General features: G+C 40.9%; 1 pseudogene; it reads right to left on the bottom strand.

Annotated features, from left to right (window-relative positions):
- Positions 1-24617, bottom strand: part of LOC109679695 (mitochondrial inner membrane protease subunit 1 pseudogene) — a 57787-nt pseudogene extending 33170 nt beyond the window's left edge.
- Positions 24618-27006: the final 2389 nt, after the last annotated feature.

The raw sequence follows: 27006 nt of genomic DNA, 5'->3' as shown, positions 1-27006 counted from the left end.
CAGCCCCACACCCATTCTCATGCACCCCAGGATCCAAACCGGAAAACTAGGTAGTAGCCCATAAAACTTGTAAAGCCAATGTGGATTTAAAAAGACAAGAGAAAAGAGAATGATCCTTTTTAAATAGAGTAAGAAAGGCAGGCGCCAGTGGCTCACACCTGTAATCCTAGCTACTCAGGAGGCAGAAATCAAGAGGATCATGATTCGAAGCCAGCCTGGGCAAACAGTTCACGAGATCCTATCTCAAAAATTAAAAAAAAAAAAAACCCATTACCAAAAAGGGTTGGTGGAGTGGCTCAATTGGCAGAGTTCTTGCCTAGCAAGCATGAGGCCCTGAGTCAAACCCCAGTACCTCCAAAAAATAAATAGATAAGTAGGCAAGAGAGAATTATAACAAAGGTGTACCAATGGAAGGTGGTGCCCCCAAACCAGATGGCTCCACCATCTTATCAGCTTAGCAACTGTGACCCCTAGAAATGTACTCAGTCTCTCGTGTCTCCATGTCTTCATCTGTGTAACTACAGTGATAAAAACAGAACCTGCTCCAGAGTGTTGCTGTGAGAATTCACAGCTGGCTATTGTTCTCTATAATAAGTGTAATTATACAGTTGTTATTGTCATCATTAGTATGCCATGTTTATTTAGTGAAATAGGGAAAACCAAAGTTGTCCAAAAAATCTGAGCAGCATACATGACTTGAGGTTCTCTGGAAGCCTTTAAAATATTTAAGCAATTGCCAGGTTCCCAAATTCTAGGTGGGGACTGTGGAAAGGATGAAGTGAGTGACCTGCTACAGCTCTTGGGTGCAGCAGAGAAGACTGCAAGGCAAGGACAAGGAATGGGAATAGTGAGGACAGAGAATGAGTTAGTGCTGGCTAAGCATTTCCCCAATGCCAGAGGAGAGGCTGAGAGCTAAGCAGACACACACACACACACACACACACGTGCACTCACACACACGCACACACACCCGAGGTCTCACTGCGTCCCCTCCATGGCTCCACAGTGAGGCAGGTACTGTTAGCATTCCCACTTGACAGATCAACATTTGTCACATTCTGTGACTTGCTCAAGATCACATAGCAAGTGAGTGCAGGATCCAGGATGTCATCCAAGCAGCCCTCGAGACCACGCTGTACAGTCTCCCTTCTCTGGCCTTAGTTTCCTCTTCTGAACAATGGGGTTAGCACTAAAGCCCTTTGTCAGCACTCACATTCCATGATTCTAAACATTTTTAAAATGACTTTCAGCCTGAATGGCCAGTCTGTGTTCCCTGGCCCTTTCATAAGTTTGTTTCTTGACCTAATTACAAGTGAAACTGATGAGGATGGTGGTGTAGGCAGCACAACACAGGTGACCCTTCCTCCCGGACATCAAGACAATGTCACACACGGGGGGAGAAGAACAAGGTTCTACTAGAAGGTCAGTGCTGGTAGTGAGGCTACTGAGCTCTCTAACACTGAGCTAGACCCAGAAATCCATGAAGGAAATTTGCGACTGGACCAGCATTTTGTCCACAGTCCGTGAGAACTAAGATACCTTAGAAGCTTGAGCTGCTGGTTTCAAGACAAGACATTCCCTCTGTTTTCAAGGCATGGGCAGGATAAAGAAAATAAGATGTTTGGATTAAAGAAAAGAAAAAGGTCTCAGTTTCCCCAATGACACTACCATGAGTGCTTAAAGGCACTTGTAATCTTCACTGTCAGCCGTGGGATCAGTATCATATGGTCGCCGTTTCATAAGCAGAAAGCCAAGATTCAGAGAGGTCAATCTACACACATATGCAGAGTAAAAACAGGAGAGCCATCAAGGGTGACCTGATTCCATAGCCCCTCACTGAAGGACCATGCCCCCTTGCCTCTAAAGACATTGGGGAACTGCTAGAGGAAACCCACAGGGCATAGATATAGACAGTCCCTCCGTGCTGGGGCTGAGGCCCTCACATCATCAGATGAATACCTCCTATGCAGTAGAGCAACAACAAGGTATTGGCAACACCCAACTGGAATGGCTGATGCATCCTGGATGTAAGGTGCTATTTCCAGTGGAAATGACCACCAGGCAATTGTACCCAGGGTGGTGGGACAGGGCAGGGAGAGAAGAAAAGCTAGCAGGAATACTTGAGTATAGGCTTCACAAACACACCCTCAGATCCAACACACATACGCACACTCACACACATGTGCACTTACACACAGTTGACATGCCTCAAGAGAATGAAGTGTATAGGCCTCCTCAATATAGACTTTACCAGAGAAGGCTTGAATTGCTTGAATGACCTGTGCTGTTGTCTTTGTGGTCATGGTTGTAGTGGTTGCTATTTTAAGCTCTTCCAGGTGAAAAAGTCAATGTTTTGTGTGAGGAGACAGGGTTCCTGGGTATGGGCTTTAGCCTGCAGGTGGACACCACTGCATCCCCTTCAGCTTTCCATGGGCTGTCCCGGCAAAAGGGTAAAAGAATTACTGGTATATCAAGGGTGGCCTCATTGTGCTATAACCATAAAACAAACCAGCTTCAGAACTTCCTGGCCTAAGGAATCAATCTCTATCCATTCACTGAAGAATGGTAGCTTCTCCAATAAATTACTTCACCCATCCCAGCCTCATTCCCCACCTACAAAATGACAGTGACGGTCCTCACCCAACAGATTTGTGGAATGTTCAGTGGGCTTTTGGGAAATTGCTTAGCATGGTGCCTAACCCAAGCAAACACTAAGGAAAGGGCAGCTCTCATTTTCATGGGAAGACACGAGGCATTTTAGCACAGACAGCTGTGAAGCCCATCACAGTCCCAAAACCAAGAGCAGCACAAGCAGAGACAGGGATCAGTTGGACCTTAGAACTTACGTTCTCCTCCCATAAAAAATGTTCAGCTGTTGCGGCTAGGGAGGGACAAAAATGCTGATTCTAATGAACATAATACTTCAGCCATCCAAATTGAACATCTTGAGCAAACATTTATGAGTTTTCAAGAAATGAACTCAACAGGATACAGAGGAAAATTCAGGGGGAAGGACATGAGTTCACCAGAGTGTCCACAAGTCTGCAAGAGCCTTTTCCAACAGCTCAACTCTCAACCACACATCCTTAGTTGAAAGCCCAGCATTTAAAAAGCCATCTGAGAAGGCACTAGCCAGGAAAAGAAAGTCTCTTTCCATGGATCAGCAAAGAAGAATCTACTGCTGACAGCCAAAGTCTACCCACTGCTCCTTTCACCAATTAGTAAAAATATAACCTTGATTTCAAGTCCAAAATAAACTGATTCCATTTCATGTGGCTTTCCAGATGATTGAGAAAGACCAGCACCTGAAACCCCTTCAGGAATATTCTCCCAAGGAACAGACTCCAAGGCCACATCTAGCCTGCAAATTAAACTCCCTGTACTGTGTCTTGAGAATAGAACAAACCAGTCTTGCAGAAGCATCTTTCCATCTCTGAAACAGCTAATGCCAAAAAGAAAGAGTACTCAATAAATGCACTGAAATTGGAACCATGGAAAGAACTCAATTACATTGATATACACCTGAGAGTCAGATGAAAGCAAGAAGAAGAAAGAACTCAGGAATTCAAACAAGGAAATAGGACAGTGTATTAATATTATTACAGCATAACAAATTAGCCCGAACAATGATTTGTGATTTCATACAGTTTTTATGGGTAATGAATTCTGGAGCAACCTAGCTCATAAGGTTGCAGTGAAGATTCAGAGACACGTTAATCTGAATGATAGACTGCAGCTGGAGCATCAACTTCCAAATGGTTCATGCACTGAATCTTGTTTATAAGAGATCTCAGTTCCTCCTCCATGGGCTGCTTGAGTATCCTCACCGTATGATGGCTGTTCCCCCAGAGCAAATGCTCCAAGAAAGAGCAAGAGGAAAGCCACATGTCTTCCATGACCTAACCTCAAAAGTCAAACCCTATCATTTCTGCAATATCCTATTGATTGTGTAGGCCAGCCATATTCAATGTAGTAAGGAAGATGCAAGAGTAGGAATGCCAGAACCATCTTAAAGCTAGCTGCCACAAATAGCCAAGCAGAGAAGAGGAGGTTCATTAATAAATAGATTTTAATTATTAAATTAGAATATAATTGCAAATGGCAGTTCAACCAAAGTAAGTAATGATTTCTTAAGCTTGTAACATCAAAGAGTATGTGTGGGACTTCCAAGAAGGAGAGGTAATGTAATGGTGTGCTAGGTATAAGAATGCTGATTTATTACAATACCTTTGTACCTCCTGAGAGGGGACAATTTCATGTACTATTAACTAGATTAATACAACTGTGATGTTGAACTTAAGGAAAGCACAAGGCCAGTGAGTTTTGACTTCTTGCCAAGGCCAAATTGGGTGAAATTGGGGTGGTAAGAAACCACTTTCCTATCTAAAAGATAATCCTAAGAAATGCAGATTTGAAGGTAGGTATGGAGTTATGAATGTAGAGAGTCACTTGGAGAATAAACTAAGGACACAATACAACAGAAATTCTGATTACCGTAGTCCCAGAAAAGGAGATAGAGAACCTGGGGGTTTATTCAGGGCTCCTCTCCACCCACACCCTAAAAATTTTAACCCTTGTTTTCTTCAACACCACAAGACTGTCCCAAAAATCTTGTTTCCTGTCTTAAGCCATTTCAGAAATTTGCAAATATCTCAGAGGGAAAGTGACCATGTATGAGTTCAATTCACCACTTCTCCCTTCTCCCTAGGATCTTGGTCCCTCAGTATCTATAGCACAAAATCTCTGCCTCTTGTTAGCAGCCCTTCTGCCATGACCCTTTGACTGGGTTCTCAAGGTCTCATGTCTAGAACTGGCAAATGCCTGGGAAGGGGAAGTGGCTGTAGAACGACAACTATCCTCTCTGTGATTCCCTCTTTTCCGGGATTTTGAGGCACTCAAGATTTGGATGTCTCTGAAGTTCATTCATGACTTTAAGCAGATTTTTTTCATGTATTTTCTAGCTTGCCTAGATATTTTGATGCGAGAAGTAGTCTAATGTGAGCTATGTCATTACCTTCAGAAGTATACTTTATAATTTCCAAGGATATGAAGTTTTGTAATTTCTAAGTTAACATTTTGTTGTCAGAGATTTCCTTAAAATTAGTTGAGATTTGTTTTGTGGCTTAATACATGATTTGTTTTAAATACATGCCATCTGTGCTTATAAGGAATGCATATTCGCTAATAACTAAATGCAGAAATTTGTGTACTTTTTTCAAAAGTTCTACAAACTTGCTAAAATGTTCTGGTTTTCCTATCAATAATATAAGAGAGTTAGGTTGGAATCTCCTGTTGTTATATGTCAGATTTATGATTTCTGTCTATAATTATATTTTTAATTTTTGATTTAGGTACTTTGAGCCTTTTATTGGTTTATACATATTAAATATATTATTTTATCTTCTTGAAAAATTGAAGTTTTATTATTATAGTGTAAATGATACACTATCCCTAATTATACCTTTTATCTCAAAGTGTATTTGTCAAATATGAACATAGCTTAAATCAGCTTTCACTAGTTAATATTTTCCTGCAATGTCTTTTTTCACCTTTCTCTTTCAACCTTTCTTGCCCTTATACTTTTTGGTGTATCGCTAATAAACAGCATAAAATTGGACTTCAAATTAAATTAATCTAAAATGTGTCTTGTAATTTGAAATTTAATTCACTTACATTTATTGTAATTTTATGTATTTTTACTTATTTCTATCATCTTTTTTAACTCATTTTACTTTTTCTGGTTCCTTTTCCTTTGTTTTAAACAAATACCTTTAATCCCCTAACAAGAATAAATGACAACACACTTATGACTCTTGGTTTCTCTCACTAACTTGTAGTTAAAATTCTCTAAATTAATATAGTTTTTAACACATGTTGTTTTTAATGCATTAATCTGTTAAAGATTGGACAAAGAACAGGGTATTTGTGTTAAAGATCTCTTATAAACTACTTAAAAATCTAGATGATTTTTTTTGGTTAAATAACAAAAAGTTATTTAAGAATGTACTCCCAATTAATGTGATTGTTTTGTGTGCCATTGTGTGCTTTCTATGTCTTAGTCTGTCTCCTACCAATTGTGGCCACTTGATTTTTACTTTTTTGAGCTCATACATACATGCTTAAATTGACATTTTTTGGTATGCTTAGTTCAAAACATCTGTGTGTGTTTAGATATCTTTAGAATGATTCTTAAACTACTTTTGTAAAGTTAATATATAAAACTGTTATTTAAAAAGTTATCTACAGTTCTAACCCAACCAGTTCTAACTATCCTCTGCCTTCAGACTAAAAAGAGTTTTTGAACAATAATCTGTTTCATTCTTTCATGAGTGTAATTTACATTCAACTCTCTTTTATAATTACATTTATTAACCCATGTGTTCTTGTAAATTACTGTTGCAAAAAAAAACAAGGGGGGGATAGTTTAATTTACTCTTCTTCCTGAGTCTTAAGTATAAGGTTGCTAAGCATTTATTTAAAACAGTATTATCTAAATTGGGGTTTTTACAAAGGTTGTTTCAAGATACAAATTAAGATCTTAAAGCTTGTAAGTTTAATACATTTGCCTAGAAAATTTTCTGACATCAAAATTTAAGGTACTAATGTGTATTTAAAAATAGGTTTCTGTTTTATCAAGGTAACTGTCAGGGATTTTTGGTACAAAGTTTTACCAAAACCAAACAAAAATTACCCTCCAGATGGGATGATGAAACTTCAAGTTTTTACTGGGGCCAGCTAAAAGGTGATTAATCCCTAAACTACTGGGTTTTGCGTGTCATTAACTCTAGATGACTAAGCCTGTTGTTCTTGGGCTCCAGAGGCTACATGCAGGTAAACAACTCTGCAGTGTGTCCCAAGCCATTCTGTTAACATCAGCAGTCTAGGATGTGATTTCTTATTGATATCCAACCCATGACTCTCAGTCACTGATTTTCCTAACTTTATGTTTACTCCCTTATCTCTGTTTCTGTATCTAATCACTTGAGACATTAACCCCGTTGTTTTAATATTATCTTTTTAAAAGATAAATTTGTTTCTCCATTCTTCTCAGTTTACAAGCTGACTATAACCCCATGGCCTGATGTGCACGCGTGCTGCTGGCTCTCCCCGCACAGCCACACAATGCTGAGTTTTCCGCCCACATCTTCTTGCTGAAGCTAGCAAAGGACAGTTTTAGGGAAAACTGACCACAGTCTGTATCAGCCAAGCTTACCTTGGTTCAATTTGGATTTGGTAGTTAATTCTCCTTTATAAAATTATTTACAGAGCTGAGTATATACAGGTAGACAACTATTGCTCTTTTATCCAAGGTACATTCTATCTAGTAAGTTTTTTTGACATTTTTGCTGTTTATGACAAAAATTGGTTTATCTAACATTGGTTAGATAAACATTGTTTTATAAATATGATATACAGTTGAGCATTAAAACAGGGGTTATCTGGGATTTTTGACACTGTCTTCACCTAACTAATGAAAAATGTAGGGTTTTTAATTGTCAGTACTATATTGATAGTACTCACAACCACTAACCTGTTACTTTACCTAACCAAAATTCAAGGATTAAACTGTGATGCTGCTACTGGCTCCTCAATGTGTTAGGTATCTTATTTAATTATATAATCCAATATTGACTGCTTGCATTCCTCCTTGTGCATCTTAGCTTTATGCTTAACTTCTTGAAATAACAGAGTCAACTCTTAATTATTTGTGCTAATAAAAAGGTAACATAATGCAGGTAAGTTAAATCCTAAGTAAATGAACACCACGAAGTAAAAGTTTTTACTATTGGTGTGGTCCACTGGAAGCCTTCCTGGCCCTATTGCTGGTAAGGAATTTAAAGAAGTTGGGCATAGTACCATGTGCCTGTAATTCCTTCTTTCCTCCTTCCCTTCTTTCCTCCTTTGCTCCTTGGCCTCCTACTTGCTAGGCAGGTGCTCTACCACTTGAACCATGCTTCCAGCCTCCTTGTTTTTTTTGACAGGGTCTCACTATGTAGACCAGACTGGCCTCAAACTTGTGATCCTCCTGCCTCAGCCTCCCTAGTGCTGGGATTACAGGCATGTACCACTACACCAATGTAGTTCACTTCTGTCACATACACTTGATCAATATTACATCTAAGTATCTCAGCCTCTTCCTACAAGAAACTTCTGTTAAGTTAATAGCAGAGGTTTTTTGTGAAGTATTTAGTCTCAGTTGTTTGCTTGTAAAATTTCTCTGCATTCCTGAAAAGACAGTGTATTGCACATAAAATACTCTATTAGCCTAACCAGTAATTTATATTAGTCTATTTAATTCTTAAAGCTTCTACATGTAGCCTTTTAATTGAGCACATTGTTAAACCATTGCACGGCTTGTAAACAGTCACTTGAACTGTGGCTTCAATCCTGCTCAAATAAACCATGTAAAAGAAACATGTCTGCATCTTTATCACTTTTGGGTCTTAAACATCTCCAAATGGTAATAAGAGTTTTAGAGTCATTTAATGTTCTTTTATGCAAAGCAATGATAATTTATTTTTGTTTTGCTTTCCATATGGAAAAGGTTAACAGTTACAATGTTAACCTTTAATATTTAATATACATGAGTAAAAGATTTTCTCATGTATCTGAGCACTATTCCATGGTCAACAAGTCTGGAAAACTTGCAGGTTTTCCAGAGTCTAACTGTTGAGGACAGCTGTTCCATAGTGACATTTCATGTCTTTGTAATATGTGATGTGATCCTGTTATGGAATTACCAATTTTCTATGACTTCAAAGGAACCTAGAAAATCTATCACTCTAAATGAAAGTCTGTTACTCTAAATGAGTATGTGCTCAAATTTGACCTGCTCAGTGTAAGACACAAAACAGCAACTTGAAGGAGAAATGAAGAGAGTTTATAGTTAATGACTTAAATTTTGCTGTTGCAATAGTAAAGTTAGTCTTACTGTATTTCTTAATGAAAAATCCTAGGTATTTTTTATCATGTCTGATTATTGCTTTGTTAAAAGCAAAAGTGGTCATGTGATATACTAAGTGTAAATTGCTGTTTTTTAACGTTTAAATCATGCCAAACAAATCATGTCTGTGCTGTCCAGGGTTTATTATTATCTTTTACTGAGTACTTGGATTGGGGTAAGGGACTTGTACTTTTTATTAATGAATAAGTAGTAATGTTAATAACAGAAAAAATGTTAGGTGCCTTATGTTCTTCAAGTGTACAAGCCTTCCACCTGCACACCCATGTTTATTGCGGCACTATTCACAATAGCCAAGTTATGGAAACAGCCAAGATGCCCCACCACTGACGAATGGATTAAGAAAATGTGGTATCTATACACAATGAATTCTATGCAGCCATGAAGAAGAACGAAATGTTATCATTCGCTGGCAAATGGATGGAATTGGAGAACATCATTCTGAGTGAGGTTAGCCTGGCCCAAAAGACCAAAAATCGTATGTTCTCCCTCATATGTGGACATTAGATCAAGGGCAAACACAACAATGGGATTGGACTTTGAGCACATGATAAAAGCAAGAGCACACAAGGGAGAGGTGAGGATAGGTAAGACACCTAAAAAATTAGCTAGCATTTGTTGCCCTTAACGCAGAGAAACTAAAGCAGTTACCTTAAAAGCAACTGAGGCCAATAGGAAAAGGGGACCAGGAACTAGAGAAAAGGTGAGATCAAAAAGAATTAACCTAGAAGGTAACACACACGCACAGGAAATTAATGTGAGTCAACTCCTGTATAGCTATCCTTATCTCAACCAGCAAAAACCCTTGTTCCTTCCTATTATTGCTTATACTCTCTCTTCAACAAAATTAGAGATAAGGGCAAAATAGTTTCTGCTGGGTATTGAGGGGGTGGGGGGGAGAGGGAGGAGGCAGAGTGGGTGGTAAGGGAGGGGGGTGGGGGCAGGAGGGAGAAATGACCCAAGCCTTGTATGCACATATGAATAATAAAATAAAATAAAATAAAAGTATACAAGCCTTCGAAAATAGTTATAAAAAAGAGACTGTTCCAAGACAAGTTTAGTAAAATTAGGTACAATTAGAAGTAATTATATGGTTATGTTAATTGCTAAACTGTTAACCATGTTTACTTTAAGTCTTGTCATTTCAAACTTAATACTTAATAGTTCTGATATGTCAGGAGCATTTAACAGACAAGCCCGTGAAAAATGACTCTGACAAGTGCTTATCTGTCAACCAGGACAGACAGTCTTAAGTATTGGGGTCATTGTGTATTTTCCTTATAAAAGCTTATAACTGTTGTCCATTGATTTTACAACAATTTAAAGGTGTCAGTACATCCTCTATGGGACAGACAATTAGACTTAATTAAGCCCAGCCTATGGGCCATTTTTAAATAAATCTCTTTGTTGCTTAATTTGGCCAAAAAGGTTGCATTGGCACTGATTTCTTATCTATTTGATGTGTGACTCCCCCTCCTCCATGTGACAAAGTCTGGCTTTCTGGGAGAAGCTACTACTGCTTCTAAGGGACAAAACTGCCAAATTGGCAGAATCTTCAGAGACAACTATTCAGAGAAACAGTTTTTTTTTTTTTCTATTTTTCCTCTTTTCTACTTTTTTTTTTTCATTTTTCTTTTATTATTCATATGTGTATACAAGGATTGGTTCATTTCTCTCCCCTGCCCCCACCCCCTCCCTTACCACCCACTCTGCCTCCTCCCTCTCCCCCCCTCAATACCCAGCAGAAACTATTTTGCCCTTATTTCTAATTTTGTTGTAGAGAGAGTATAAGCAATAATAGGAAGGAACAAGGGTTTTTGCTGGTTGAGATAAGGATAGCTATACAGGGCATTGACTCACATTGATTTCCTGTGCGTGGGTGTTACCTTCTAGGTTAATTCTTTTTGATCTCACCTTTTCTCTAGTACCTGTTCCCCTTTTCCTATTGGCCTCAGTTGCTTTAAGGTATCTGCTTTAGTTTCAGAGAAACAGTTTTAAAAGAATACAGTTCAAAAGTACTACACAAATGAGGGGACTTCTCCAGATATAGATAAAGTCAACTATGCCAGACTTGTAAAATTAACCAAAGCCAAGAGATTTTAAAAAGGGGTTCTTACATATGTGCTCTAATATTTAAGCCTTCTAGGCTTCTGGCAAAAGACAAACTCTTGTCTGTGGCCAGGGCCTTCTGTTTAAGCAAAGGCAACATGACCATCTCTACTAGCTCCAGGTCTGTCCTTTTAATAAAGTTCTCAGAGTTGTTTATACTCTCTCTTGTGTTCTACTTTCAATGGTACCTATCTTCTGTTAGGGACACTCTCAGTCTTCTTTCTGTATAAAACTGATTCCTGTTGATGTTTATACCCTCTAATTGGACTGACACCTGCCCCCTGATAAACCTGGCCCAGAATGTAAATATTTTTACCTCAAATAGTCCTTAACTGCCCACTACCGTGACAGTCCAAACAGAGGGCCATTCAAGGGTCAAAAATAGTTGCAGGTATAGACATCTATAAAAAATAACCTTAAGACTGTCACTTTTCAAAATAAAAATATAAATTCTTTATCCTTCCTGCCACACTTGGCAGGGCCCCTTCTGACGCTCCTGTCATTATTCATGTTCAAGTCATGCCTTCTAAACCAGATTCATCTCTTCCAGAATAAAAGCCTTTAGGACCCAAATCATGAGGTGAAAGGGCTATTGATCTCTGCAGCTGATCTCCATGAGGAACCTTGATTATATCGGACAAAATTAAGACAACTTATGTCCAAATAAGCCCCAAGAGAGAGAAATAGGAGAGACAATTTTCCCTTTGTAGGTAGGGTCTGCTGCCCTTTGTCAGCTCAAAGCAGATTCAATGGAAAGAGAACTCCAGCCCTTCAACAACCTCAAAAAGATTTTTTAGGGATCTTATCTCTCGGGAGAATTTGAGGTAGACTAGAGTTAGGGAAAGTTTTGGGCTCATAAAAAATATATGACTTAATATTGTATGTGTATGTAGGTTGCCCACGCCTGGCCCAGGGATAGCTCAGACCACCCTTACCTGGCCTGGGAACCACCCATGCCCTTTCCTACTCATTGGTTTTTGGATGGGAATCACCTGGTTCCTCCCTTCCCATAGGTTAACATAAGTTTTAAAAGCAACTGGAGAAAAGAAGCACACTCTCTCTGTTTCCTGGCTTCTACCTGTATTTCCCTTCCCCAACTTTTAGTAAACTCGAATTACACCCATGTGTCCTGCTATGGATTCTTTCACATGGGACACAAAGACTTGGAAGTATTCTGATCACAGACTGCACTGCTGTCATTAACAGAATCATCCCTTTGAAAGACAGCTGGGGCCCCTCTTCTGTCTGGTACATCACCTTCAGGGAAAGTGCCCTCAGGGATAAATATCATCATCAGGATGTTTGGAGAGGTGAATGCCCTGGCTAGTCAGTCTCCCACCTATTTCCCTCAACTCTTCACCCTCAGGGCCTTTTCTCTGTCCTACTTTACAGGGTCATGACTATTTCCACAGTTGGAGGCACACAATGATTGAGAAAAGAGAAACAGAAATGTGAGCACTTTTCTATAAGCTCTCTGAACCTTCTCTGCTCTGTCCCATGCTACAGGCACCACTCTACCCCTGCCTCAGACTTAAAGCTCAAAGCAGCTTTCTGCCTCCCGAGAGCTCTGGCTGGTTGCATATTTGTGATATTTGGGCCAAGGATTTTTCTTTGAATATTGATGTGCTAATCAGAATTCCACGTCTTCATTCTGGCATAAATCACATCTAGTTTGCATTACCTAAAATATTCTATTTGTTTCTTTAAAATGAAACAAAACTCAAAAGATACTCACAAAACAAATCTGATTTCAGAATCCTCCTAAACGTTTGATACATTTTTAAATCACAGAAGTATTTCAATTGCAGTGTTTTTAAGCACCTCTTTACTAGTTTTTGAAACATTCAGTCTAATTTCCACTAAAAAAATACTCTGCACTCACATTTCATCAGTTTGTAACATTTTTTAAAGTATTTAATTGGCAATTAATTGGTACTTACAATAAGAAGTATAACAAACTGAGCAGGTTTAAAAACAAACACGATTCACTGTTGGTACAAACACAGTGAAATGACAGCAAAACTTTGGGTTTGGAGAGAGTGGCCCTAGAGCTGTGACTCATCACATTTTAGAGAGAGGGGAAGCACTCACTCTCTCCATTCTTTCTTGTAAGACAAGTAGATGGACATCATCACTTAGGAAGAGGTCCGTAGTACCTCTATCAAGACCAGTTAGTAAATTAGCTTTCTCAATTCAAGTCAGCCATTCCTATGAAAGAAACACTTTCCCTCTATTGACAACACAAGGACATCTGGGGAAAACTATGTACTAAGTGCCTGTCTTCTAGAAACAACGGAAATGGGGTACCAGGGACTGCCCATGGGTGAGTACAGATGACAAATTCATCTCTAAGTTCTCCCACATCTTTTTCCACTCTAGTCCCACAGGATTCTCACCCTGGTTACTGAAATAACATGATGTTTCTGTGAAGCCACGCTGCTCACTGTCACTTCCCTGCCCAGAGTAGCATCAATATAAGGGATCTGGAAGCCAGACTTTCTCTCTGAGAGGTAGAAGTAAGAAGAGCATGAGTTCTGATCCTGGCGCCACTGTTTGCTGGATGTGTGATCTTGAGCAGATCCTCAATCTCTAGAAGCTTTAATTTCTCCACCTCAAAAGAGGTTGTGTTTATTCAACAAACGCTGACTAAGCACCTATGACATGTCTGGCACTGTGTTAAGTCTGGGCCATAATTAACAGACACAGTTCTTGCCAAAGCTGAGCTTACATTCCATGGGGCAGAGAAATATAATTCCAAGTTGAAGTAGGTGCTCTGAGGGGAATTATCCCCCATTACAGGAGGGTATGGGACAAACTAACAGCCCGGAGGGGTCATGGTAATAACCTTACTTACTGCGTGCATTCCTGAGAACATTCAATGAGATTGTGAGCCCGAGCAGTGCCTGGCATGTGGCCAGAGCTCTACAAATGACCACTACTTCTGTCATTCAGCAGCATAAGACATCCACCTTGGGGCTGACAAGTGGTACAGATGTCTCGCTTCCTGCTCATTAGACCATGATTTCCCTGCATGTCTGTGGTTCGTTCTACCTCAGAGCTAACAGAGAGGAAAACCAAGTCCTCTAGGCGAGGACAGCAGAAAGTCCTCCTCGTGCTTAAATGGAGCCAGTATGGAATGCTTCAGAAATAGCCCTGTCATCGCTAATGAGAGGGGAACTGTTCATTTCTCTTTATGATTAAGAAAGAAGGAAGGAGGGGGAGAGGGAAAGGGAGGGAGGGAAGGAAGGAAAAGCTCTGAACAATGTGTCTGTAGCCAAACAGCGCTTGTTTAGAAGAGCTTTCTGTCCAACTCGGTAAGAAGTCATATAAATAGGAGGACCTCAGTAATCTTCATTTACACCCTTTCAAAGGTATTCCGGCCATTTTTTCTGAGTGACTTCCTCCCTCCCTCAGGCTCCAATGAATCCATATGTTCTGATGGGGACTCTTCCACAGCTGAAGGCCAGGCAGACTGCTGCCTTCAGGGAAAACTAAAGGAAAGGGAAACCCCGATTTTACAACTAATTTTCATTATCTACTTGTCTGGATTAAGAAATGCTTAGGAGAGTAGTAACATGCGGAGTGTGTCCGTGAGGGAATTTCCAGAGTTAGCTCACGAGGACTCTGATCTAATGAGTGGATTCATTCCTTGATGGGCATGTAACGTGATGGCATGATTAGGAGGTGGTGAGGGGTAGGAGGCGGGGGCCTAACTGGAGAAAGTAGATCACTGGGGTGTAGTCTTGGGGATTCCTTCTGCCCTGGCCTCTTCCTGTATCTCCTTTTCTCTGCTTCCTGGCCACAACGTAAAATTCTCTGCTCCACCATGCCCTCCTACCATAGTGGATGATGGACGGAACCCTCTAAAACTAGGTATAAAATAAATCTTTCTTCCCTTAAGTTGTTTATGTCAGGAATTTCATCACAGTGACACAAAAGTAACTAATACAACCCAGGAGACTAATGTTTCCTCCTCCAGGATGTTTCTCTGTTTTCTCTTTCTTCTGTTCAATTTAGAGAAGGATATGTGAATCTTAAAATTTCCAGGCTAGGGGAACACTGAGAGATCACTCAATGTAGTCATTTTCAAATATTTTTAGCAAAGAACACTTTTTTCAAATAAAAATTTATCTAGAAACTCAATATAGAAAATGGATAAGGGAATAAAATGCTATTGTATCCATAAAATGTATAATTTTAATTTCAAATTATCTGATTGCAGTTCTTTTGAAGAGCCTAGCAAATTATATTGTGAATTTCTGCAAGACAGTCCAGTTGTATATCTAATTTTGTACCTAATTTCTTTTTTATTTTTGTTATTGTTCCATAATTGTAAGATCTTGATTTTCACAATGTATTTGTCAGTAATAATTTTGTTGCAGACAGGAGAAATGCAACTCAGTTTAGATTAAGGAAATAAGGGAGTGAAGTATTTATCGAGTCACATTAGGAAAAGTCAAGGACCTGAAGAGATCTAATCACAGTCACCTCTCCATCTCCTGCTCTCTCTACCTCTCAGCCCTCCTTTCCCTCAAGTTGACTTTATTCTCAGAGATTCTCCCAGTAAAGGAGGGGAAAATGGTCCTAGGAGCTCTCTGCTTACATTATAGTTACAGTTCATGATCCTAGAAGAAAAAAAGAATGCTTTTTTTTTTTTTTCCTCCAAAGTTTTGGGGAAAATTCCAGGACACACATGGATGAGGCAGTCTTCAGCCAGATGCCCTGCTTAGGACAGTTAAGGAAAATAGGGAACTCCAACTGGCCAGCTCAGAGTCATGATGCCATCTCTATGGGAGGGGAGGGGGGAGGATGGCTTCACCCATCCATAGGGAGTGGGTTTCCCAAAGGAAAGAAGGAAAAGAAAAGCATGCTTAGACCACTGAAACCCCACAGCCACCAGAGTTCACTTATGTAAGCAATTGTACAAGTAACATCTTTAATAGCTCACCTTTCAATCCTATATGGTGGGATAGATCCAGAAGTCAAGAGACATAGGAGCGTGTGATGTGTGGTGTAACAGTAAGTCACTAAGCACTATGACTATTCCCCTCTTTTATTAAGAGCTGACTTAGGAGGGATCTAATCACCAAAAGCTTCAGCCAACTTAAAAATGTTTTGAAGAGAAAAAAGTACTTTTCAAATATATCTTGACACAGCCAACAACATTTTCAGAAATATCAATTCCTGTCTCTATCAGATACTTATAAGACACTTTCAAACCATCTCATTTCTTTTGCATTGAATACTGAGTCTAAAATTTAATCTTTCCATTACTTTGATGAATTTTTAGCTACTCCTGTAGGCCTGGAAATACTGGGAGCCCACATTGCTAAGCTGAAACCATTCTGCTTACTAAAGCTGAAATATGGAAGTGATCTGTGACATTATATTGCTACTGCTCAGTATGTTTTATGTTCTGCTGTTACTACCTAGCTGACCTACTAAACCGCACAGAACCTCAGACAGCCTGTACTTGAACCTGCACATAAGTTATAAGAATTTATTCACAAATACAGTTTTAGACAACTAGAGGAGTGCTGGCCTAAATTGTTTTTAATACATTAGTGTAACACCCCAGGCCCACAAGTCAATGAGATGTCACAAGAATTTTAAAGATATACAGAGCTCTAGCCCAAAGCTTGCATAAGCCATGCAACATACATTAAAAAGCAAAATGGTAGTGGTCTCCTTTACCACCTTTTTGATACTATGCTCTTCAGCTTCTGGTTAACTACAATAAAATATCTGAAATAATCAACTTAGGAAGAGGAAAGGTTAATTTTGGCTTATGGTATAGAGATCCAGTCCTTCATCACTTGGTTTCACTGCTTTTGGGCCTGTGGTGAGGCAGCACAAAGCAGCAGAATTATGAGGCAGGTCAAAACCGTTCACCTTGTGACCAGGAAGCAAAAGAGAAGAAGAGAGGCCAGAGTTCCACAACCCTCTTAAAAGGCATGACCTCAATGACCCAAAGACCTCCCACTAGTCCCCCACTTCAGCACATGGGCCATTAGGATGCACACAAGGTCCACACTACAGCTGGTATATGATACATCAGAATCTGTGCTGTTTCTACAGCACTTTTTAATTTGTTTATATAATTAACATGCAGTAAAGTGCACCCATTTTAAAAGTATGATTAACTGAGTTTTCTAAATAAAATTAATTTAAAATAATATTCCGAAATATATTTTAGATATTACTAATATTGAAACAATATTCTAAAATAAACGGTATTCTAAAAGAACATTATAAAATAAAATTTAAATAATATTAATTTTAAAAGAATATTTATCATTTACATTGGATTTAATCTAGCCCGTTTAAAAAAATATTCTCCATGGCATTAATGTGACTGGTGACTTGAATATGGTGAAACTATAATCACTAAGACAGTATAGTCCCAGAGTATTACATTAGTTTCCCACCACTGCCATAACAAAGAAACATGAATAGAGAAAAATTTATAGTCTCACATCCTGGAGGCTACAAGTCTAAAAGTTGTGGCCATGTGTTCCTTGAGGCCTGTAGGGAAAGATCCTTTGTCACTTCTTAGCTTCTTGTGACCAGCATCTTTGGTGTCCTTGGTTCACAAATAGATCACTCCAACTCTCTGTTTTCCCTGGTTGTCACCTCTCTGTTTCTGTCTCTGGGCCCCCCTTTTGAAAGACACCAGTCATGTTGGATTACAGCCCACCCTAATGACCTCATTTTAACTCCACGACCTCATTTTAACTCCATTACTTCTGTAAAGACCCTACTTCCAAATAAGGTCACATTCTTTGGTGTTGGGGTTAAGACTTTAACACGTGTCTTTTAGGGTAAACATTTCAATCCATAACAATGAGGAATAGTACATAGAACAGAATTTTACCAGAAATTGACCCAAATACATACATACAAAATAGATTGTGACAAAAGTGGCATTTCAAACAGTTGACATATTATTCAATAGATGGTGTTTGAACAATCTGTACCAATATTTCATACCTTGTACCTTGCTTACTTTCCAGTTTCTTGTCCCTAAGGAAACCTGGCAGTCCTTGGGGTCTGTGGAATAAGACAGTGCTTTTCCAAGTAAATTCACTCTCTTATAAGGATTGGCTTAAGTTAGTTTCTGTAGCTTGCAACCATTCCAGGAGACTGATGGCTTCCTAGCTGTATACTCCTTCTCACAGTGACAAGTTTATGTTCACACAACTTTCCTCCCTGTCACCCTGTCTCCTTCCCAGTTCCATCTGGCTTCTCAACTCCACCAAGAATTAAGGCTATTTGAAGTCCATTGGTTGCTTCTGCATCTTCCATCACTCAGGGCCTCCCAGGAGAAGTGATCCATCAATGCAGAAGCTGTCCTTTGGGGGCCACTAGGAAGTCTGTGAAATCAGCTAAGATGGAAGCTATTTTAAAACCCAGACATCAAAGTATTTGGATGGAATCCAGACGTTCCTGCCTCACTGCAACCTCCTTCCAGAAGAGATTCAAACTGTGGGGAGGAGGGAAAACCACCTTAATTGGACCACTAATTCCCAGAACTGCTATTGGTCTCTTACTGTAGAGTTTCCAAGGGGCTCCTTGGAAACTGGTTTATTATAATATTTTTCTCAAAACCAATGAGACAGAAGGCAATGCTAAAACCAGACAAAATGAACTTCAGGCCACTCCAGTTCTCCTCCAGGTTTCTGCTCACATGACTGGTTTTGCTTTTCAAACAGTAACAATAGTTCCCATCTATTACATGTCATGTGTGGTTACAAAAAGACTCGTGATTACATACGGTAGTTTTGCTACCGTGCTCATCTTATAGATGAGGAAATTGAGGTTCAAGGTGTTTAAGTAAATTGCCCAAATCCACACATTTAGGAAGTGACTGAAGTCACATGTGAACACATGTGACTGACTCCAGAGTTTGACAAGTGTGAGAACCAGGCAGTGAGGGGCAGAATCTGAACTGGAGAGCCTGTCCCTGTCTAAATAAATAAATAAATAAATAAAATAAACTCACTGTGCAACAACAGCCAGGCATAACCCCTGTAGAAATGTGGGCCTATAGAGCCAGACATTTCCATTTTCTAAAAGAACTTTGATTTCTGGATTTTATATGCTTGCTAGGCAGGTGCTCTACCACTTGAGCCACTCCACCACCCTGATTCAAATTAAAAAAAAAAAATTAAGCAGGCTAAAAAATATTTAAAAAAAATAAGAGTTCCATTGCTAAGAAAGAACTCTTATTTCTCACTCCTACTGTTTCCTGTGGGAGAAACTTTAACTAGAGACTCCATTCCCCAGCTTTCCTTTTTTCTCCTCTGATGGGTGTATTTTGAAGAAAGGACTGGGCATGCTCAGTTTGTCTCCTTCCTGAGAGGCAACCTGTCCATGGGAGTGCACGGTCTCTGCTCCCCTGGATGGGAAATGAGGCATTCACAGACCTTTTCTGTGCAAACAGAAAGCCATGTTCTCCAGACTGCTTGATTGGTATATTTCCTTCCTGTGACTGCCAAAACAAAGTACCATCAACCTAAAAGGCAAGTAAGACACTGAGTATGAGAAGAAAGACTTTATTTGAACCAAAATGAGGATGGAACCAAGGGGAAGAACATGAATTCTGGCTGCCTATAATAAGTGCTCCCAAAATGGTATCTGAGGGGCTCTGGATTTTTTATAAATACATTTTTAAAAAGGAGAAGGCCATTATAGAAAACTAGTTCTTACAATTCATCAGTTGACAGGAATAGCACAAGACATTCTTTGGCCATTGGTCATTTATGTTATACATTCCAGGTAAGAATTGTGATAAGCAGGAAAAGGCTTTTACTGGCTGATTTACAATCTTTGTAATGTCAAGGAGTCTGCAGAAACCTGCCACGCTGGGTCAGAATGACCTAGGTGACTGCAGACTTTTGCTTCAAGTATTCCCCCAGGCTAAAGAATTTTGTGACCTCATTTTTGTTTTTTGTTTTGTTGTTTGTGGTGACATTTTAAATCCTTTCTCAATGCCACAAAGACAAGTGTATCAAAACAAGAAAGAACTCGAATTATATTTATACTTAAAATGTAAACAAGAAAGAGAAGAAATGTATTATTTCACAGTTCTAGAAAAAATGCTCGAAATCCAGGCATCAGCAAGGCCACCACACTCCCTTGGAAGAAGACAAGACCTTTCCTTGCTCTTTTCGGCTTCTGGTGGTCCCTGGCAACCCTTGGCATCCCTTGGCTTGCAACTCGTTCCAGTCTCTGCCTCTGTCTTCACATGGCATCCTTTCTGTATGTCTATGTCTCTGTTTTCTCTTCTTGTAAGAATGCCAGCCATTGGATTAAGCCCACCCTAATCCAGTGTGACCTTGTCTTAACTGGTTACCTCTGCAAAGTCCCTAATTCCATATAAGGTTTCAATCTGAGGTTCTGGGTAGACATAAATTAAAGGACAACTCAACAGAATTTTTTTTTTTTTGAAATATCCCCATCTATCTGATGCCTGTGTCTCTCTGGTTCCAATTAGGAGAACATAATCAAAATTTAGTTTTATCCCCCTAAAACTCCTGCAGCCATGTTCATTGTAAATATTGCCCATGTGCAGCCTCTACACACACTGACAAATGTTGCCACATTGTGAAGGAAAGGCCTTGAGGTTGTACAGACCTGGATCAAGTCCTACCCTGCCACCTTCCAGTCCTCTAAGCCCAGTGCTTTGTAGATACTCAGGAAAGGTGGGGATGAGAGTCCTCAGGGAAAGTGCCTTCTTCTTCTGTCTCTGTTTCCTCATCAGAAACACAGCAGTAATAACAAACATCACAGAAAGAGTACCCCAGAACTTATTGAAAAAGACATTTCTTCATGAAGTAAATGGTGTTGTAAGAGCAGTGCTATAGTGACGATCTGGAATGTCCCCCCAAAGGCCATGTGTTAAACACTTAGTCCCCAGCACATGGCACTATTGGGAGGTGGTGGGTCCTTTAACAGATGGGGATAAAGGGAGGTTTGAGGCAAAAAGGGGAGTGCCATTGAAGGGGGTTGTGCGACCCTTTCTCATTCTGGGACATGAGGTGAGTGGCTTTGTTCCACCATGTGCTCCCACCATGATGTGCTGCCTCTCCACAGGCCCAAAAGCAACAGGACAAACCAACCATGGACTGAAACCTCCAAGTATGAGCCAAAATTAAGCTTTCTTCTTTTTAAGTCGATTATCTTGGGTATTTTGTTACATCCATGAAAGCAGACTAACCCAAGCAGGATTAGGAAAACAGGGATGTCATTTGGTGAATTGCTGTAGGCATAAGGAGAACTCACAATAGTTCACAGAGCAGCCCTAGAAGTCTTCCAAGCTGAGCTTTACAACCACAAGCTTCTCCCATGTGGAGCCTGACTTTTCTCTCCCCCTCCCTGTCCTGCTCCTTACCCCTCTCACTCTTACATCCTCCCTCCCTCCCTTCCCTCCTCCATTCTGTTGCCTGATTGGCTCCCATGGCACCCCCTCTAATTACACACACACACACACACACACACACACACACGCCCTAACCTCATGGTTCTCCAGCTGTAACACATCTAGGTGCTGCAGTGTGGGGCATTTGATGTCACCCTGAGAAATGATGTCACTCTTCACTAATGCCACTGAGGTGGGAAGACAAAAATGGTAATAATTGCAGCACCAGGGCCTGAAGAAAGCACAAAAAGGCAGGGGAAGGAGAACAGGGTGTGAGTGCACAGGGAAGAGCATCTTGTCTGTGCAGTTCTGCAGTGATTCCATTCACATTTGATACCAAGGGCCAGAGAAGCATGGTATGGGGCACAGCCATGGCTATGTGGGGCCAGAGAAAGCAACCCAGAAGAGGTGACAGCTGAGCCTGAAGGGTGTCTCTGAAGCAGTAGTGCAATAATCCCAGTACCCCAGGAAAAGGGAGCAGATTATTTAAAAACTTAGTTACAAGAACATGTCTGGCCTCTAAGCTACTCACAATGACTGAAGCGCTGTGGAGAGAGAGGCAAGTGGTGAGAAATGAGTTTGGAAAAGGCTGTGAACATTTGTCCTGTCAGAACCACACCTCTTACACTGGAGAGGGAACCATGTTGTGCATCCCAAAGAGCCAGGGTTCCACCTTGCAGCTGGGGCCTGCCATGTGATCTTGGCTCCACCAAACAGATAAGCATACATTCCAAGGGAGCAAAGTGAGGAAGGGGTGTGTTGAGGGGTAAATAGAAGGTTTGGTGTAGGTGACTGGGGATGGGCAGCAGTGCCAGAACCTCAGGTGTCCAGCCCAACACCCTCTCCTGCTAGGAGAAACAGGAGCTGCACCGAGCTACAGCAGTGGGGTCTCCCCAGAGCAGCCCAAAGAGATGGTTGGGGCATTGCTTTAGGCTGAAATAACCTCAGAGCCTTCCTCCTCCCTCACCCCCAGCTTCTTGCAATTCCTAATCTCCTTTAATAAATTTTTTATATGTGGTATATAGATTCAATGGAGTCTCTTCAGTCATAAAGAACAAAGTTATATAAGTTTCAGAAAAATGCAAGGAACTAGAGATGATCATGCTAAGCGAAATAACCCAGACTTGGAAAGACAAATACCACATATTCTCTCATATGCGGAATCTAGATTAAAAAGAAAATGTCATAAAAATAGAAGGGGGATTACTTGGGGGGGAAAGGGACCCACTGGCGAGGGACAGGAAAAAGAAAGGATGATGGGGAGATTAAATACGATCACAGTACATAGTATGCATTGTGAAAATGTCATCATGAAATCCATTGTTTTGTACAATTGATTTTTTTTAATTAAATAAAAATAAATGCAGGCTGATGGAGTGAATAAAGTGGCAGATGGCCTGCCTGGTAAGCGTGAGGTCCTGTGGTCAAACCCCAGTACTGTCACAAATATTTATGTGGATTTATTATTCATATTATAAATGAATCTTCTGCTAAAGTTAACTAAAGCAGATTCTGCTGTTTCAACAAGAGCCGGACAATCACTGAGGTCAGCACCAGGAGTGGTGTGAGGCAGCAAATACTCAAGGAAATGGAGGTGGAGGATGGATTTTTCTGGCTTCTTTGGATATGAAGTCAGGCACATACAGCTAAAATTAGAGGGCTAGACTCTGACACCACATGGCATTACATGTGCAGATCCAGCAGTTAGATGACTACCTGTGACCTTTGGAGACAAAAAGCACCCTAAAGTAATACTCTAGCTGGGGGCATAGCTCAAGTGGTAGGACTGCCTAGCAAGCTGGAGGCCTTGAGTCCAAACCCTAGTGCCGCCATATGTATATATTCAAGAGGATAGAGGTTTGAGGCCAGCCAGAGCAAAAAGTTAGCAGGACCTAATCTCAACCAGTAAATTGGGTATAGTGGCACCCATCTACAAGAGGTACAGGTAGGAGGATCAAGATCCAGGCTGGCCCCCAGGCAAAAAACACAAAACCTCATCTAAAGAACAACTAAGGCAAAAAAAAAAGGGTAGGGGGCTGGGGGTGTGACTCAAGTGGTATTACACCTGCTTAGCAAGCATAAGACAGTGCTTGCATTCAAACTCCAGCATCATCAAAAAAGAAGAAGGAGAAGAGTAAGAAAAATAAGGCTTTGAAGTCTCATTGTCTTGAATAGGGTGTGGGCATTGGAATTCAAGGGCCATGGATGACAGACTGAACTGTAGGCTCCACTTCTTCATTCCTCTCTGAACAGACTCTGCATCCTTGCCATACGGTAAAAGAAATCAAAGGATCCCTATACACACTTAGCTTGTGCCTTCCAGGAGGGTGACCAGCCAGATGACCCCACCCCACTGATGGACTGACCCAAAGAAAAGACCTGAGGACAGAAAGGGGAGACAGCCCTCTGAGGAGTTTTGCTATAAAGTAGAACAGAGACACAAGGTGCTAGCAGGAAGGGTCACTCTTTTGGCCTTCGTCTTGAGAATGACTGACATAGACTTAACTCCACTTAATCCCAGGAAGCTGGTTGTGGCACCAGGCACCTCTTTCTGGCTCCAAACATTCCCTCCTTGTGCAGGGCTCCAGTGTTCCCCATCCCTTCACTCGCTTGCTTGCTTGTTTGCTTGCTTGCTTTGGTGCTGGGGCAAAGGAAAGGCTTCCACTTGGAAATTTGGGGAGCAGGCAGTCAGTGTGCTGGTAAATATTGAACAACTGGCTTTCCCAGACAAAAGCCTTAATTTGAATATTTGATATTTCCATGCTATAGAGTCACCCCATCTCACCATGGCTGATCTCCAGCTACCCACAGGTGACAAGAAGTCACTGGACATGGAGTTAAAAATAGATTGTCACCAGCCAATGCAAACCACCTCCAGCACACCACAGTGCAGGCCCCTCACCTCCGTTTCTCCTTGGAAGCTGACTGTCCACATGAAATGGACATTCTGCTCCCTCTCCACACAGAAGGCTCAGGGACAGTCCTGCATGTGCCAGAGGGGCCCAGGGCTGCCTGGGACTGGCTTATTCTGGGGTTCAGTAGTGGGAAATCTGCTTGCCTGTATGTAACAGCCACCATCTCCAAGACCAGCTTCATCAGTAACAATGGTGGCTTCTTGCTCTCCATTTATCTTACTCTTTGTTTTATTTCTCAACTGGCTCATAACTTGGCAGGAAAGGACAGTATTTTCTCAGGCCTCTTCATGTTCCAACAGAAAGAATGTCATCCCAGCTCCTCCACTCCCCTCTGCATGCTCAGACCTACTGAAGTTGGAAGATAGGTGGGAACCCATTTACATCAGACAGTAGCACACTAGTACAAATGTCAAGTCTTCCTGCTTTGGTTTGGTAGGTTGGGTGTCCTCCCCAAAGGCTCGTGTGCTGGAAGCTTGGTCCTGTGTGGTGATGTTGAGGTGATGGGACCTTTTAGTTGTGGGACCCAGTGAAGCGTATACGCTCATTAATGGATAACACTGGTCTGGCAGAGTGGGTTGGGTCTAATGGGAGTGAGTTAGTTCCCACATGAATGCTTGTTATCAAAATGTGAGCCTAGACCTAGCCTCTTGCTTCCCGTCTCACCCTGGGATCTTTCCTCTCACACACACTCCCACCATGATGCCATCTGCCATCCTGTGATGTCATCAGAGCCAAGTTGACACTGGCAACATGCTCTTGGGCCTTCAAAACTGTGAGCTGCCAAGCGCCAGTGACTCACACCTGTAATCCTGGCTACTCAGGAGACGGAGATCAGGAGGATCGTGGTTCAAAGTCAGACCATGCAAATAGTTCACAGACCCGATCTCAAAAACCCCAACACACACACACACACACACAGTGCTAGTGGAATGGCTCAGGTGGTACAGCACCTTCCTAGTAAGCATGAGGCCCTGAGTTCAAGTCCCAGTACTGCCCAAAGAATAAAAAGGTAACTAAACCCCTTTTCTGTATAAAGTATCTAGCTTGCATATTTAGTTATAGACACAAAAAATGGACTAAATACCTTTTCTCCCCCTCCCAATATTTCCCTATGTGGTGAACTGTGAAAGAGGCTGCCCTCACATCAGTCCTGGGGAAATGAGAAGGAGTTCTGGCCTGGCTTAAGAAACATGTCTAGAAAAACATGTACACCTAAACACAGCTTATTATTTGATATAGTGTGCATTCCATTATGCAAGTGACTGGCAGTTGTTAAAAACTAGATAACCCAAATGTAAATAAGGATCCATGTGATCTGTAGCAATACCTTGCCATAGAACCAATTCCGTGATAAATATTTACACTTACTCCATCCTTCTATCACAGTTCATGCATTAAATCATTTGATCCTCACACTTGCCTGAGAAACACAAGCTATTCTTCTCTAGACCCTTGATTTCCTTATTTTAAAAATGGAAATTATATCTGTTCTTATATAACAAGATCATAGAAGATCACTTTTTTGGGGGGGTGGCACTGGGGCTTGAATTCAGGGCCTCACACTTGCTAGACAGGTACCCCTACCAGTTGAGCCACTCCACCAGCCCAAGATTGTAGAAATTCAATGAGGTGATTCGTGACATGTAGTAAGCACTTCAATACATACTAGCTTTACTATTTTATAATTCAAACTATTTCACAGGTAAAGAAACTGAGACAAGTAAAGTAAATTGCCCAAGATACACAAATAGTAAGCAACAAGCCCCAGATGTAAATTCCTTGCTATTACAAAGATTCTGCTCCCTCTACTATAGTATCCATGACTTAATAAGCAAAGTAGGAGATGAATTACTATCCAACAAAAAAGGAAAAATATAGCCAAGCTGCTGTTAGAAGTTGATTCCACCAGAGGGCAGTACATGCATGCATTACACAGGCATGGCTCTAGCTTTTTTTTGTTGTTTTTTTAAGTTTAATACTGGGGCTGGTGGAGTGGTTCAAGTGGTAGAGTGCCTGCCAAAAAAAAAAAAAAAGTTAAATACTGTAAGTTTTATTGCAGATTTTATGCCAATTGCTAAGGCATCAATTCAAACTATTTTCATATTTTTCTATTATTTTAAAGTGTAGAAGGTTGCTATGAGGGCTCAATATGACCATGTGCTGAAATGAGGTAAACTGTCCAGTGAGTGAAAGGCTTTCCTCCAACATCCCATAACCCATTGTCATTCACTCCATGAGTCTGACCTGTGCTAGGGCTGGGGGTCAGGAAGCACAGGCTGCGGTTCACAGAACAGTGAGAAACAAGGAAGACACTGGAGCTCAGCCTTTACAGATGCAAAGGAGCTTGGTGGCAGATGGAAGGTTACAAGAAGAAATGCTCTGGACTACAGGTTCACAGCATTGACAGTCCTTCAACCTTTGAAGAATAAGAGGGCTAGTGGTGAAAAAAAGCAATGAGTGGTCCCATGGTGGGGGTGGGGGACACAGGAAGTCAAGAGGAGATGATGGCGAGGGTAGGGAATGTAAGAAATTTCCATGGTAACAGGTGCAGTTATGAAAAACTAGAACTGGGCATGATGACGGGAGTGGAAGTCACTGGC

Source organism: Castor canadensis, chromosome 8 (genome assembly GCF_047511655.1).
Source record: "Castor canadensis chromosome 8, mCasCan1.hap1v2, whole genome shotgun sequence".
Lineage (NCBI taxonomy): Eukaryota > Metazoa > Chordata > Mammalia > Rodentia > Castoridae > Castor > Castor canadensis.
The sequence above is the reverse complement of the archived record's forward strand: the minus strand, read 5'-3'. Positions and strand labels throughout refer to the sequence as shown.